This window comes from Petaurus breviceps, unplaced genomic scaffold (genome assembly GCF_028583685.1).
Source record: "Petaurus breviceps papuanus isolate PSGF00001 unplaced genomic scaffold, PetGlider_PUasm1.0 37, whole genome shotgun sequence".
Taxonomy (NCBI): domain Eukaryota; kingdom Metazoa; phylum Chordata; class Mammalia; order Diprotodontia; family Petauridae; genus Petaurus; species Petaurus breviceps.
The window spans coordinates 96,205,590-96,223,270 of NW_027186296.1; the positions used below are offsets into that span (position 1 = coordinate 96,205,590).

Below are 17,681 nucleotides of genomic sequence, written 5' to 3' on the forward strand. Positions count from 1 at the left end.
TTGAAGTTGTTTCCCTTTACAATATCTTGTATTATATAAATTGTTCTCCTGGTTCTGCTCACTTCACTCTGCATCATTCCATACAAATCTTCCCAAGTTTCTCTGAAACAATACCTTTCATCATTTCTTACAGCACAATAGTACTGCATTGCATATATATATATATATATATACATACATATACACATATATACATATATCCCATAACTTCTTTAATTATTCACCAATTGAATAATGAGATAGGCAGCAAAGTGGTACAGCAGATAGAATGCTGGACCTGAAGTAAGGAAGACTCATTTTCCTGAGTTCAATTCCTGCCTCAGACACTTCCTAGCTGTATGGCCCTGGGCAAGTCACTTAACTTTGCCTCAGTTTCTCCATCTGTAAAATGAACTGGAGAAGGAAATGGCAAACCACTGCAGTATCTTTGCCAAGAAAACCCCAAGTAGGGTTATGAAGAGTCAAACATAACTGAACAACAACAAGATTGACAAATACCCCATCAGTTTCCACATTTTTGTCACCAGGAAAAGAGCTGCTATAAATATTTTAAACACATTTTTGTACTTTTACTCTTTTTTTATTTCTTGGGCTATAGACCTCATATTGCCAGGTCAGAGGGTATGCATATAGTTCAGTAGTTTTGGGGGCATAGCTCCAGAATGGCTGTACCTGCTCACAATTCTACCCATCATGTATTAATATGTATATGGTTTTTTGTCATTTTCCTTTTTAGTCTACTTGGCCAATCTAATGTATGTGAAGTGGAATCAGATATTTTAATTTTTATTCCTCTATTATGAGTGATTGAGGACATTTTTTTCATGTGGCTATTGATAGGTTAGATTTATTCTTCTGAAAACTGCCTATTCCTATCTTTTGACTATCTACCAGTTGGCATGGAGAGGAAGACTGTGATTTAGGTATTTAACTCTTTGGGAAAGGAGGAACCAAAATTTGGATGCCAGTGTAGACTGCAGCAACAAGGATCTGGATGGAGTCATTCAGACAAGAGTAGACGTCAAAGGAGAAGTTGCTGAGTGATGGTGGCAGTGATGGTGGCAGCAACTCAGCAAGTTGCTGAGTCTGGGAATGGCAGTGGGAGGCTGACCACTGGTCTCCTGGCCAATGTGTCTTTTGGGGGTAGAGGGAGGAATAAGAATAAGAGCAAAGGATATTCACAGATATTCTGTCTTCCGGAGACAGGCAGATGCCTACAAATGCCTGAATATGGAAGAAGAGTGTGCAGAAGGGGATCAAAAATGAAGGGAATTTTGCTAACAATAGAACAAGGTTTTTAGAGGACATAATGGAATGGGAAGACAAAGGAGGATATGAATTAGGGAGGAAAAGGGCTAATGTGGATAGGGATAAAACTTCTGGGAGAGGTAGCAAAGAGGACCAATCACTCAACAAACATTTATTGTTTACTATGTGCTCCAAACTGTGCTATGCTCTGGGAACCTAAAAAAAGGCAAAAAGTGATCCCTACCTTCAAGAAGCTCACATTGTAAAGAGGAGAAAATATGCAAATAATATGTATGAGGCAATATATACAGAATCAATGGGAGTGAATCAGAGAGAAGGCACTAGCAGTAGGAACACCAGGAAAACCCTTTTACAGAATGTGGGGGATTTGAACTGAGTCTTAAAGGGAGCCAGGAAAGCAAGGAGGTAGAGGTTAAAAAAAAAAAAGGAAGAGCATTCCAGGCACAGGGAAAAGGAGGGGCAGCTAGATGGCTGGACCTGGAGTCAGGAAGATCCAAGTTCAAATCTGACCTCAGACAGACACTAGCTGTGTGACCAAGGGCAAGTCACTTAACCTCTATTTGCTTTAATCCACTAGAGAAGGCAAAGCACTCTGGTATCTGCCAAGAAACCCACACACAGGGGTCAAGACTGAAGTTGGACGTGATTGAACAAGAGAAATGGAATATAGCCAGGAAATATGCTTTGTGTGTGTGGATCACTGGATCATGAAAGCATGTTGGTGAATAACGTGTAGGAAGTAGCAGAGTTTAAAGAATTTTAAAAGTCAGACCAAGAATTTTATACTTGATCCTAGAGGAGCCACTGGAGTTTATTAAGTAGATGACATGACATAGTAGACCAGAGCTTTAGGAAGATCACTTTGACCATTGAATGGAGGATAGACCAGAGTGGGGAGAGACTCTCAAGTCTGTCAAGGCAGGGAGACCAACCAGCAGACCATTATCATAATCCAGCAAGCCATTGCAATAGAAGGAATGAGTTGCATCGGGGTGATAGCTCTGTGAGTAGAGAAAAGAGACCATCTATGAGAGATGCAAAGGTAGAAAAGACAAGACTTGTGTAGCGGCAAGCACCCCAAGCGCATCCTCAGGGTTTGCTGCTACCACAGGTTCTTGGATCTGCTTTGTTAAAGGAAAGCAACTCAAAATGGGTTAACAAGCTTACTTTAATCAGTCAGACATATATCGTTTACCTTGTTCAGGAGAAAAGGTCAGCACCCTGAACCTCAAAGTATACAGGCATAATTATCAAGACAGAAACATCAAGTAGACAGATTTCCAAACTGTCCAACCATTACATCCATACCCAGTCAACATCTGGGTTTCCACATTCTGGGTTTTTCAAAGCCGGGGGACTCTCAACAACGGCTTCCCAGAATTCAGATCAAATCACAGAACACTTCTCAAAGTGAGTCCCAAAACAAAGCTACACATCAGGGCTTATATAGCCTTCTCCTGGCTCAGAGAATGTAACAACCTTATTGACCCACTGGCCAATCAAAAAGTATCTACTGAAAAACAAGCCTCCCTCCTCAGGCTTCTGGTGCACTTTAGCCTAGGGGCAGGGAAGATCTTTAAAATTGACATTTGCATTACAACTTGGAAACAGACTGGATTTGTGGGGTGAGTACAGTGAGGATTACACTGGGGTTGGAAGTCTGAGTGTCTGGAAGAATGGTGGTGCTTTTGACAGTAATTAAAAGGGAAAAGTAATATGGAAGAGGTGAGGGTTCAGGAGGGGAAAGAATGGGTTTTGGTTTTTACATGTTGAGTTTGAGATGCCTGTAGGACATCCAGTTTGAGATGCCCAAAATTTTAACGTTGATAGACAGCAGCCTTAAATCCCAGGGATAATGGGAAAGGGAAGTAGCAGTTTGCCAGCTATAGGATGGAGAAAGAACCACTTAATCCAGACACAGGATTCCCCTGAGGACTGAGATCTGACTTGGGTCTGAGGCATTTGTATCAACTTTTCCAAACTGTCATGCCAAAACACCTGGTAGTTGGGGATGAAGACCCTCTGGGTTAGTGAAAACCTGCTAATTGGTCCCCCAGGGGCTGGACTGAAGTCATGCTCAATGCCAAGTCAATGGCCTCGATCCAAGATGGCAGGGAATGAGGAACACCCAGCAGGAGCCAACACTCACTTCCTAGTCTCTGAGTTCCCTGCAGCATTGACCCACTAGTAACACCAATGCCCCAAGGTTCAGGAACACAGATGGATCTGTCCTGGATTTCTGATGGATGTGAGTCCTCTCTGGCACAGGTCTTCTACTTTCTCTAAACCTGCAAAGGGCACTTATAATTTGCTCATATCTCTTTTTCCATGCTTTCTCTCTGCTCCTCCACCATTTTTCACTCCAAAGTATACATCTCTACCCCCTGTACTCAAACATCTCCTTCTCCATGACTTTCAAATTTCTGGAAACTTCACATTTCACAAAGCTTATGATTAAGTTCTTTCATCCTTTTCATATTTAGACCCTCTCCCAGTAGATCCCCAATTGTGTTGTTGGGGCAACCAACCTCCCTGGGCCATGGCAATGAACAAACTCCCTGAAAGCTGGTGGATAGACCACATCACTGGAATCATCTCTGAAACAGGAGAAGAGGAAGGCAGGACCTGGAGAGCCATCAAACACAGTGCCTCTGGGGACAAAATTGGAACCAAGAATCCCCCCCCCCACCTGATCAGTTCCATTTATAAGAATTCAATGTCTTTTAACGGATTATTATATTTCCTCTGCCTTGGGGTTTATTATTACCATCGCTGACGAGCCTGTGACAGCTTTTCACAGCAGAAATAGAGCAAGAATGAAAGATAACATGCCTCTTTTTATAAAGCAAGCCCAGCGGGCATCCCCTAAACAGGACTCACTATGCTCCCTTCTCGTTGACACAAACATCTGTACTGATGTGTGTTTACCCATAAGATTAAAAATAATTTGCTAAATATCACGGTGGAGCTATTTCTAAACAGCTTCTGCTGCTTTTATAAGATGAAGCTCTTAACAGTCTCCGCTTAAACATTTAGGCTATGACTGCATGAGGCAAATTGGAGAATTGAGGTAATTATCCAGATAATTGAAGCTTAAAATAACAATAATGATAATTCATAGCTACAGAATTCTTTGTGGATTACATGTTTTATATATACATTGGCTCATTTACTTTTTGTTGGGGGGAGGGAGGGAGGGAGGGTGGGAAGAGGTTGGTGGGAGACTGGGTCTCCCAATCTCACCAAGACTGAAAGTATAGCAGCCACTCATGGCCCTAATTCCATTGCTCAATAGAAACTAGGTGGCACGGGGCAGCTAGGTGGCACGGGGAGACTAGGTGGTATGGGGTGGCTAGGTGGCACGGGGTGGCTAGGTGGCACGGGGCGGCTAAGTGGCGCAGTGAGTAAAGAGCTGGCCCTCGAGGCGGGAGGAACTGAGTTCAGTTCTGGCCTCAGACACTTAACACACACAAAAAAACTAGCCGTGTATCCTTGGGCAAGTTACTTAACCCCAATTGCCCTACAAAAAAAGGCAAAAAAAAAAAAAAAAGAAACTAGGTGGCACAATGCTAGGCCTGGAATCAGGAAGTTCTGAGTTCAAATGTGGCCTTAGACATTTACTAGTCGTGTGACCCTGGGCAAGTTACTTAACGAACAAAGAGTTAGACATGATTGAAACAACTGAAAACAACAACAGCAAAGTGGAAATAATAATAGCATCCCAAGGTTGTTGTGGGAACCAAATAAGATATTTGTAATCACTCTGAAACTTTAAAGCTCTATGTAAATGCTAGCTATTATTACTAGCAAAAAAACTTTGACCTGTTCTATTTCCGACCTGGACCATTTCACCCTTCCTTAGGCAGCTTGGTAGTCTCCCACTCTAGGAGGCTCATCACATTGGTGCCGGAATTAGGGTAGATGTCCCATCAGCTTTAGACCTACTGTGACTCAGAATTCCGGTGCTGAAGCCAGACGCCAGCCTCCTAGTGGCAGATATTACAGGTATATGCCACCATGATCATTGACTGTTCACAGTAATCCTGTGAGCTAGATTTTTGTGAATAGACACCATCATCTATGTGGTCCCCCTTCCAATGATCCAGATGTCAATCATTCCATTCCTTCTCTTCCTATGCAGTTCTTGCCCATATTTTCCCATAAGTTTTCCATAAAAAACCTACACAATACGCTTAAGACCTTTTCCATTAATAGTGCCCACTAGTCATCCATGTCTATTTTCTCTTATTCTTGGGCCCTGAACAATCCATTTTGTTTTTTTCTATCATCTATGTCCTCTACAATATCTTTTACCTCTTCTTGCATGTAAGTCTCTGGTAATTATGAGTCACATCCTACTTATCCTGCCATAAACCTCTTAGTTGCCCTCTGGTTTATTTGTAAAAATGAATTCTTCCCAGATTATATTGTTCCATAATGTGCAAACATATAGTATTGACAAGAGAATGATGATTAACTGAATGGGTCTTTGCTGTAAAACAAAATCTTCCAAAAGCACAGATCCAACTATATCAAACTATTTCTCAAGAATTTTTTTGTGGTTCTCCCTTTTCTTCTAAGACAAAACAAACTTCCCAGCTTGCTTTTTAAAGCCCTGGCCGACCATCATAGACCTATTTCACTTTATTTCCCTTTCAAGCATGTTATATTCTACCCACATCAGTCTTGCTGATGTCCCCTGAATTTGTCATCCCCTGCCTTTGCACAGTCTTTCCTTCAAGTCTGGAATGTACTCACTCCTTCCCTTGTATGTAGCAGGCACTAACAAATGTCTATTGAACTCAGCTAAGTTGAATTTCCAAAAACTTGACATGGTGTCTGACCATCCAGCTGCAGGTTGCAATCTGTACAATCGGCATTTCTCATCTCTTATGGTCATCACTTTTGTTTTTTAGATTTTACTGAGGACATTTTGTAGTGTTCCTGAACTCAATACCATCATTACATCATTTGCAAAGATGAACACAAGAAGATGCTTACTCTCCAAAGGAAATCCTTCTCCTGTTTGAACTTTGTATGAGGCATCTTCCATAACAATGCTAAATACTTTGCATGATGTCAATATTCAGCAGATCTCTGTTAGTCTCATCTGTCAGTCTTATAATAGTTTTAAAGTAGACACATTTTAAAAACACTTTTTCAAAGCTGCATTTTTCTCAACTGGGTTAAATTATTTTTTAAATCAATAAAAATCGATAACAATTTTCATATTCTCTATTCTTAACCAATTGTGTGACCATAAATATAGGATCTGCTATGGAAAATCATCAATGAACATCTGTTTGTTCCTTTGTCATTAAGGATTCCCTTTCTGTGAACGCATTGATCATCTCATACATTATTTATAAAGCTGAATAAGCAGCTATGAGGGCAAGTAGTTGTGTCTTCTCAGTCCCCTTTGGGAAAGAAGGTGAAAGATCTTTGATCTATGATCTTTTTCATTCTTTGAAATATAATATAATAGAAAGAAAGCTGTATTCTAATACGGAAGATACTATGTGCCCTTGAGCAAGTCACTTAAATCATTTCTCTAGATCTGTTTTCTTAAAATGAGGGGACATGATGACCTCTAAAGTGTCTTACCACTTAAAATCTGTAGTACTGTGCTCCCATTATAATGCAATATCATTAACCTTTTCTTAGATTAAAAAAAGAGAGAGATTTAAAGAAGGCAAACACATTGCCCAAGATCACACAAATGGTAAGTGACAGAGCTGAAATTTGAACCCAGGCTTTTGATCCCAGGTTCACTTCTCTTTTTACTAAGCCCAATCACTCTCATTTATTTCTTTTGTCACCATCTTTCAGGTAGAAGGGGATGAGTAGCCTAAAATATTTGGATAATATCCTCAGTTCTCCATTTTGCTTGGTGTGAAGACACAGCCTGAGTCTTTCCTTCCATTTCATTCCAATTGTTTGAGAAGCTGTATATTCAGTCTTCAAAGCCAGTTCACAGAGAGGTCTAATACTTTTGGTCTGGTTGGAGCCCGATCAGGTGCCTTGCCTTCATTGGCAGGCATTGAATGTGGTTAAGGGTTTTCAAGCCAAGCTACATAGTTTGGCATTGTAAGCTACCATGAGAAGCAGCTAATTGGGAGGGGGGGGGAGAGAAGCAGCATTAAATTCCATTTCAATTTTCCTTTTTCTAGATTTTGTGGTAAGAAAACTCAGGTAGAAAAAGTCTGGCTTGGACAGGCAAATGTGGCCTTTTCACCATTAAACTGTAAGCAGGAAGTTAAAGGTCTTTTCTGATAGTGAGACATCAAAGCCTAAATATAAGTTTATAAAGGTTTTTTATTTCTGTCTTAAAGACAAGATGTACCATGTCCAAAGTCATGCTCATGCCAGGAAGTGCTTTTAATCCTAATAAAAGGTTCAGGATAAGTTCAAGAGCTGTGTTGTAAACATAATAAACAGGGCTAAGCTAAGTAAAGATTGATATCAATTAAATATTAGTGATTAAAGAATCTAATTGTACTTAGATATTTTCCTTTCTTTATATTTGCTCTGTGTATTATTTTATAAATATAATAGTAAATACTTATTTTAGTGTTCTCATGGAGATTTCTACTTCTATAAAGAATGTAGAATTGGTAAGAAAAATTACATTAATGCTTTTACATTGTCAAGTCAACAAGTATTTATTAAACCCCTAGTAAATAAGTACCAGGTAAGCCATTGCTGGTAAGACTCAAAATTGATGCAAACTTTTTAGAGAGTAATCTGGAAATATACAATAGAAGTTACAAGGCCCCTGATCCAACTAATAATAATATCCCAAAGATGTTATTAAAAGGAAAAAATTACCTACTTGCAGAATAGTAATAACACATTTACATAGTGTTTTGGTTTGCAAAGAACTTTACAAATATTATCTCATTTAACCTCACAACAACCCCGGGAGGTAGGGAATATTATTATTTTCATTTAATAGATAAGGAAACTAAGCCTAAGAGGGGTTAAGTACTTGCCCAAGGTCATAGTGCTCATAAGTGTCTGAGTCTGGATTTGAACCACAGTCTTCATGACTCAAGTCCAGGACTTGTCATCACGTCATCTAGCTGCTTCTAAAAAAAGACATTCAAAGCTACTTTATTTGTAAAACTAGAAACAATAAGCTGACCAGATAATGATTTAATAATGGATAACCAAATCAGCTATTGTAAAAAATGTAATGAAATATTATTTGTCATTTAAAATGAAGAAATATAAAGTATTCAGAGGAAGATGGGAAAACTTACAAAATGATGTGAAGCAAAGAAATCAAAACTAGAACAACATACACATTGACTATGGTTATTAAAAAATAGCAGCAGCACAAATGAAGGAACAACAAAAAAGAGATTGCAAGGGTAGATGGAGAAAATGAATTCTTACTGTTTATTATTTGGCTAAATTATATGTGTCTTTAAAATGTAAATGGTTCAGATTATTAAATAGTTTTATTATGAGGTTATTCTTTGCCTTTGTGGAGACTACTGCTTATTTCAATGTATTCATTAAATTATTTATGAAAAAGAAAAGGCATGCTAATATGCTAATCTTTGATTCAGACGTTAAATTCATTCTGAAAAAGACCAAAGAGAGAGAGAGAGAGAAAGAGAGAGAGAGAGAGAGAGAGAGAGAGAGAGAGAGAGAGAGAGAGACTTGGTTAACCATACCTATCAGAAACCTCACTGTTCAGACCAGAAAGTGTTAACCCAGGATAGTAAGCTGGACCTGGAGTCAGGAAAGTCTAAGTTCAAATACCACCTCTGATATTAATTAGTTTTGTGACTAAAAGTCCCTTAACATCTTGGAGTCTGTTTCTTCATCTAAAAAACAGAAAAAAATAATGCCTGGAATAACCACAACCCAAGTTTGTGGTGTAGTTTAAACAAGGTAATGTATATAAAGTATGCCACAAAGTTTAGTACTTTAATACTCCAACAGATGTTTAATCTCATCAATGTGAGTATTCCTTCAAACAATGCAGATATAACCCATCCATGCTTTCCCACCTGTGCACCTTTCATACATGTCCTCCCACATAGGCAGGTGTGCCATCACATCCTTGGGAAACATTCCTATTGGTCCTTACTGTTCAAGGAAAAAGGGGAGAGGTCAATGAGAATGTTCCCCTAGGATGTGCCTTTCCATCTGTCCCTTCCCCTATGTACATTTATATACATCCTTAAGTTTGCCCCTGAGGGCCTACCCAACATTTGGTATGTTGGTATATCTTCTTCACACTCTATTTACAAGGCTGGGATGTCCATCAGTCACCTTTTCTTCTTGTTACTGACTGGCCCATGGTTTTCTTCCCAGTCCAATACTTCTTTGATTAGATTATTTACACCTCTTCTCTATGATTATTCCTTGTTTCCATATCACAGACAGTTCACATTCACCAGGTGTTTCTCCATCGCTCTCTGGGTGATCCTTAATCTCAATTCTTCAGAGACTGTGGTGTTCTATAGCTTGCAACATACAACAGCTTGATCAGTTTCCTCATCTGAAAATGGACCACCATGGCCCTCCTCTGCATGTATTTGGTTCAGCCCAGATGTTTTTTACATCTTTGTTTTCTCTGATGCCACTTCCATGTCCTCAAGAAGCACATATTAGAGTCCAAATGTGGTAGCTCCACCATTGTAGATGGTGAAAAGAATATGTCAGAAAAATCTTTTCCTTTTTATTTTTTTTTTGCTGTCCTTTACCCATTTAGTTCCTTACCAAGCATTCTTTATACTTGGTCTTCTTGCGGTATTATGAGGCCGTACTGTTTATATTCTTCCCTCACCTTTGTCCATCTGTAAAATTTTGCCAATGAGTTAATATCCTAAACTGGTGTTGCCCTTGGCTGCCATGTTTCTGTACTTGGCAAGGAGTCAAATTGTTGCCTTCTCAAGGTGGGGGAAGGGTGGGTGGAAAGGAAAGAATTTGGAATCCCCAAATTTTTAAATGACTGTTTAGAAAAATTTTACGTGTAATTAGGAAATATGTAATAAAATAAAAACAAATTTAAAAAAAACAAATACTTTGACAGCGGTAAGACTGTGCCAATGATGTTGATGCTGATCTGGAGACTCATCATGTGTGTGGGAACTGGGATTCCAACTGCTCACCTTTGCTGAGCTCTGATAAACCAGCTCCTAATGGGCAATATCAGCTTTGTGCTGCTGGGAGATAATGGGGGGCTTAGAAGAGTGAAACCTCCCATCTGGATTTTAATTGCACACACAGAGTGGTTGTTGTGGGACAGCTCGGATGTTTAAGTATAGACATTGAGGGAAATTTATAGCAGAAATTGGCAACCTTTCAGAAATAGGGGCTAAATTGCTAATCCTTCTTCTTTTAGGATGCTGCATAGGATAGAGGAGAGATATACAGCTAAGAATAGGATAAAGGAAGGCCTCTCTGTTCAATCATTTCTTCCCTCTGTCCCCATTCTATCAATGAGAGATCCATTTGGGTTACTCAACTCCTCTTTTAAAATGTAAATACTACCCAGCGTGTTAAACCTATCACTTGTTCACCCTTAAAGCATGAAGTTTTTGTTGTTGAAGATAAATACTCACCTGTTATTTCATCCATATAAGGAACTGTGGTGAACTCCTGGTGCGGAAACCCCCCTCTACTGGTACAGCTTAACATCCACTCTGTGTGGCATCTTGGAGAATTGGGCAGCTTCTGCTGCCTTCCCCATGGTCTAGGTAAGAGTCCTAGGAGGGGCAGAGTAACTTACTTGGCTTTCTTCATCAGCCCAATGGGCTGCAGGGTCAAGGTCAAGATCAAGTCCAAGAATAAGTCTAAAATTAGATGGTGGTAGTGACACTGAGAGGTTGACATGCCCAAGGTCACATAGCTGGTGTGGGTCAGAGACAAGACCGGAACATAGGTTTTCCTGACGCCAAGGCTGGAGTGCTACAGTTGCTGCCTCTCAATTGTGAATTACACGAATCAAATTACTTTCCTCTTAAGAAGAGCTTAGATCACCAACGACATGGGAATAGGTGGGTCAGATTTGGTTGGAGAGAGATTGTTGGGATCATGGAGCACTTTCTTGAAAAGATACACGTGGGGGGGGGGGGGATTGTGGGAGGTCATTTACCACAGGGTTGGTGCAAGGGAGAATGTGAAAGCATACATTTAGACCTGAAAGGGATCTCAGACCTAATCTAAACCAAATCTTATACATGAGGAAGCTAGAAGTATCTTCCCCAAGGTCACAAAGGTAGTAAGTGGAAGAGCAGGATTTGAACCAGGTTCTCTGACTCTAAATCCAGCATTCTTTCCACTACACCAAAAGATGTCCAAGGATGGAGGTCAGAGGGTCTCATCTATAGCATAATTCTGCCATAGGCTCCACTGTTGACAACTACCCCGTGGGCACCACCAAGAATCCACTGTCTACCTCTAACCTGGATGATGTCAGTGTCTGAAAGAAAGAATCTGGCCCTTGTCGGTCGTCCATACTCAAGGCAGACATTTTTACAGTCAGCTGAAACATAAACATGAATGTTGTCTGTGTCTCTGCAGTCTCATTCATCATTGTAATTTTTCTTTCCATCAGTGAGGAGGGGCCTGCAACAACTAGAGGGACAGAAGGCTAGAAGGGCACAGTCCCAGGAGATGCAGGGAATGAAGATCCATTTATGGGCTGAAATAAGCATCTACCAAATAATAGCTCCCATTTATGGAGCACAAGAATTCTTAACCTGGAGTTTGCAGACTTGTTTTTAAAAATTTATTTCAGTATGATTTGTTTCCTTTTGAAACCTATGTATTTTATTTTATGCATTTACAAATATGATTCTGAGATTCACCAGACTGCCAGTGCGGTCTTTGACATGAGAAAGACAAAGAACCCCTGATCTAGTGCCTTACGGTTTTTCCAAGTGCTTTCCCCACAATAACCCTGGGAGGAAGGAAATAGAAGTACTATCCCCATTTTACAGATGAGGAGACTGAGACTCAGAAAGGTTAAGTAACTTGCCCATAGTCCCACATCTATTGAATGACAGAGCCAGGATTAGAACACAGCTCTCTTAGATTTCGGTTTAGTGTCCTTTTTCCTCTATACCAGACTGACTCCGAAAGTCACACAGATCTGATCTTAAGCCGTAGCTTTGACTTACTAACAGAAACAACTTTCCTACAACCTTGCACATCCCCAGTGGGAGGTGAAATGATGAGTGGGTGCCTTTTTCTGTTGGAATGGGCAATCCATAACACCAAATAGGCACATCACAAATTTCTTGACTTGATTTCAATTCTTCATGTCTCTTTATTCATTCAGCAAGCGTTTATTAAGCATCTACTGTGTACAAGACACTGGTAGGCACTGGGGAGAATAATTTTTTTTTAAATAGATAAAAATGCCTGCCTTCAAGGAGCTTACATTCTGTTGGTGGAGTACATAAAAGGCCAAGTAGGTTCATATTTGAGTCTAGAAGTCATTTACATATTCAAAGTAAATGCACAGCAATTTCAGAAAGATGAGAGGGGTCTAGAAGGACTTTGTAGGGAGGAGAGCCTGAGTTGCACCTTGAAGAGAGAACTAGGGATTCTAGAAGGCAGAGAGGTAAGGAGCAAGAATTTTGTACACAGTAGGCACTAAAGAAATGTTTACTGTATTGAATTAAAATGAATTGAATAGACACAGAGGACAGAAGCAGAAGATAGAAGGTCATACATGGGAGGAGTAAGCTGGACAGTTTGACTAGAACACAGCATGGAAGAAGGGGAGTAATTAAAATTAATCTGGAAAGTAGACTGGAGCCAGAAGGCTTTTTACCCACAGTCTATCACTGCTTCTCAGCCCTAGATTCCAGAAAGGCACGCTAGGGGGAGGGATGGTGCCCAGCCCCAAAGCTGCAGGATCTGTACCACCTGGCCGGCAACAATGCTGCCCTGAGCTAATCTTTTTCCTGAAGCACACCATCATCATCATTGAAATGCTATGTTCCTTCTCTTTTATTTTCCTCATCCTACTCTATGTGGGAATACAAAGAACTGGGAGGGGAGTGAAGGTTGGTCAGCCTGGGCCTCTCCCCCAGATGGAGGCCCTAGGGGGGAACAGTGAGTCAGTCCAATGCAAAGGAGCAAAGGACATTAATGGAAGCAGTGAGAGATGAAGTTAGATTGTAGAAAACCTTGAATGTCAGGGTAAGGTGTTTCCACGTTGTTTGGTATTACATTTGTAATAATTCATTCAAGGTATAAAGAAGCATTGGAACAGGTAGTTGGCTCCTTTAATATCCTCTTAATAATTCCCTTAATAAAAGGATTTGTTCTATGAAGTTTGGATTCAGTCAAAGGGCCTCATTTGAGAACCTAGAGGGAAACATGTAGCCTTGGATAGACCATATTGGGTTTGGAAATAGGAAGACTCATCTTCAAGAGTTCAAATTTAGCCTCAGACACTTCCTAGCTGTGTGACCCTGGGCAAGTCACTTAAGCCTGTTTGCTTCAGTTTCCTCATCTGCAAAATGAGCCAGAGAAGGAAATGGCAAAGCACTCCAATATCTTTGCCAAGAAAACCTCAAAATGGAGTCACAAAGAGTCAGACATGACAACAACAAAAGGAGCCATTAGTGGTAGAGGGGAAAGGATGGTTATGGGAGACGTTTTGTGGTGGTTTATAACCATCAGGATGATTAACAGAATGAATGTGAATATAGCCCAAATCAGGCTACATAAACAGGCTTCAAAAGCTTGTTCTTAGAGGATTATCCTTGAAGGATAATTCTTTTCCCACCCCTCCCCCCAGATATGGTATTCATGTCTGGAGTAAGTTAAAGTCCCCCTGCCCTTCTTTGCATGCAGGCAGAGAGCCCCGAAGCTGTGTGGACTAATTCCATTTTAAGCAAGGGCTTATTTGCTGCTTCCCAATTTCAAAGTGCTCCATGAGTCACTTTCCAGAGGAGTCTGTAACATGCTTATGCCATTGGCTCAAAGACTATAATTAAATTACTGATGGAGGTTCTGGAAAGATGACTCACACAGCTCCTCCGTAGGGCAGGTGGCTTCACCATGCACTGACTGTGTGCTTATAGGAGCCAGTGACAGCAGCTTGTGGAGGGGCAAGTCGATTTTCCAAGGATGAGTGAGTGGAAGAAACACTCAAGCATTCCTGAGAGGCTTTTTTCCGTTGGGTTTTCTAGGCAGCTAGGGAATCCAGTGTTGAACTTAGAACCTCAATTCAAATCCTGCCCCAGACACTAGCTGCATGACCCTGGGCAAGACACTTAACCTCTCTCAGCCTCAGTTTCCTCTCCTCAGACCAAAATTGGGGATAATAACACCTTGCTCCCAGAACTATGAGGCTGAAATGAGAAACTGTAGGTAAAACTAATAAAGACTAAAAGAATCATACAAATGCTACTACTGCTGTTATCATCCTGTAGTCTGGAGGAGGTCGGAAAGGGAAGGGGGAGAGGGAAGCAATGGACTAGAACTTGGGAGATCTAGACTGTGCAAACCCTGCTCTACCATCATATAATTGTATGACCTCACTGTTCCTCTCCACACTCTAGGTTAACAGAATCACACCCAGAATATTAGCATTGTCAAGGACCTTAGCAACCTGCTAGTTTAATCCATAGACTAAAAAGAAATCCCCACTACGGCATAGCCTACAGTATTTTCTGGCCTCCTTTGAGGGAAATCCAGGCAATCTGCCATTTCTAATCTCCCATCTCAGACTTGTATTAATCTTTTCCCTGATTCCCCCTGTACAAGTCACATTCTCTGCCTCCCAGGTACCTATTTGAGAGTCCTTCCAATCAGCAAACATTAGAGTGGTAATCAGAACACCACATCCTATATTAGGCCCATTTGTATAGTTTAAAACCACTATGCTCCTACTGCCCGCCACCCCAGCAATGAAAAGGGGGTCATTTAGTCACTCCCCAAAGAACTAGCCTTCCCAGGCTAATTAAGCAATTTCATCTTATTCTTGGACAGGGGTGGGGAACCTGTAGCCATATAGGTGTGGCCCTTTGGGTCCAAGTTTTACAGAACAAATCCTTTTATTAAGGGAATTTGTTCTGTGAAGTTTGGATGCAGTCAAAAGGCCACACTTGAGGACCTAGAGGGCCACATGTAGCCTTGAAGCTGCAGATTCTCCACCCCTGCTCTAGGAATTAGGAGGATGGAAGTCTCCTGGATCAATCAATCAACAAGCATGTATGTGCCAGGCACTGCACTAGCAGAGACCATCTGATTTGGAAAGAACTTTAGAAATCAAATAGCCCAAATCCTTCATTTTACAGATTGGGGAAACTGAGTCCTGTAGTGGTGAAGCTACTTCTCCAAAGCTAGTCAGTCAGTCAGTCAGTCAATAAGCATTTTTTAAGCCGGGTACCATGCTAAGCCCTAGGGATGTAAAGAAAAGTGAAATACAGTTACTGAGGAAGAGTTGAAACCCGAACCCTGGTTTTCTGACTCCTCGGCCATTGCTCTTTCCATTGTACTCCACTGTCTCCCAGGACAGAGGCAGACCCAACCATAGCCTGGATATGTAGTTATCGGAGAGATCTCCGATGCAAATTCTAAATCTCGATCCCCAGCTCTCGGCTCCATACTGTCTACGAAGCTTATCTTAAGTTTTCCTAGAATTACAGAACTTCCTAACTGTCTCTTCTTTTCTTGTACCTTTAAAAAGTTTGCCTCACAAATCTTACTGCCTTTGATTTGAGCAACTTTTCGTGGGATCATAGGAGCATGAGATTTAGAACTGAAAGAGACCTCAAATCATCTCATCAATCTCATTTTACAAAGGACCCTGATGGCCAGAGCCAATAAGGGGCTTGCCCATGATCACAAAGTTGGCCCCCATTTTACTTCCTCCTACTCTGCTTCCACTCTGTGCTGCAAAAGAATGCTGGAGGAAGTGACCAAACTGTGCTCACTGGCTCTGCTAAAAATATATTATCTAATCTTCACTAGGGACTCACAGAAGCAAAGAAATCCTTTTACTCCACCCCAATTGATTCTCTACAGTACTCCCAACAGTGGCTGCTCCAGACCTTTCCTTATCTCCTCCAGCCTCCTACCCTACCCTGTCTCCCCTCCTTCTCTGAAGGAATTTAGCCTCATACTTAACTAAGAAAATAGAGATCTTCTCTCTGAAACCTTTTAACATAATCTCTCATTCTCTCTTCCTCCTTCAAGCTAGTCTCCAGTGAAGAGGTGACCCTTTTCTCAACAAGTCTATTCACTCTCAGTACCCTTGAAACCACCCCTCCAATATTTTGTTGTTAAGTCTCTTCTCTGTCATGTCTGACTCTCCGTGATCCCACTTGGGGTTTTCTTGGGAGGGGTTTGCCATTTCCTTCTCCAGCTCATTTTACAGATCAGGAAACTGAGGCAAACAGGTTTAAGTGATTTATTCGGGGTCATACAACTATTAAGTGTCTGAGTCTTTCTAGATCCAAGCCCAGTGTCACCTAGCTGCCTCCTCTATCATCTACCTTCTTCCTGATTTTTAGTCTCTCCCTGTCTACTGCTATCTACAAACCCACTCAGATTCCCCTCCCCCATTGTTTAAAAAAAGTCCTCACTTGACCCAATTAAACTCTCAAGCTGTCATCCTTTCATTTAAAAAAAAAAAAAGGATACATCTTATTTATGAGAGTATGTTCATTACCCCCATTTCTGAATATATCCATTCTTACAGCTACCCAGTGAATCATCCCTTATAATAAAAAAGAAAGAGGAAAAAAAATAGTACAACAAAACTAACCAATAAATTAACAGAACCTGACCCTCCATCCTTTTTACAGTCAAACTCTTGGAAAAAAAAAAAAACCTGTCTACACTCATTACCTCCACTTCCTCTCCTCTAACTCACTTCTCAATCCCTTCCAATCTAGTTTTCAAAGTCATCACTCCATTGAAAATGCTCTCTCTGAAGTTACCAACTATCCCTTAATTACTAAGTCTAATGGCCTTTTCTTAATTCCCATCCTTCTGGAGCTCTCTGTAACATTTGACACCACTGATCACCCTCTTTCTGGATTTTTACAACATTGTTCTTGGTTCTTCTCTTATCTATCTGACCACTCCTCATCTCCTTTGCTGGCTCTCACACACCCCAGGGCTGTGTCCTGGACTCACTCACTCTCTCTCTCTCTCTCCCCCTCTCCCTCTCCCTCTCTCTGTCTTTCTCTGTGTGTCTCTCTCTGACTCTGTCTCTCTCCCTTCCCCCTTTCCCCTTTCAGCACACTTATACATTTTACAATCCAGTCAGCCCAAACTGACTTTGCTGTTATTCACACATGACATCCCATCTCCCATCTCCATACCTTTATACAGATTTTTCATCCATATTCTAGAATGCTCTCCTGGCCTCTTAGAATTCCTAGTTTCCTTCAGAGGTCAGCTCAAGTGCTACCTCCCTCTTG

The 17,681-nt window shown here is 40.9% G+C and overlaps 1 long non-coding RNA gene across 1 annotated transcript in view; it reads right to left on the reverse strand.

The window, feature by feature from the left end:
- Window positions 1-17,681, reverse strand: part of LOC138169537 (uncharacterized) — a 285,918-nt gene that overhangs the window by 32,042 nt on the left and 236,195 nt on the right. The window lies entirely within an intron of this gene.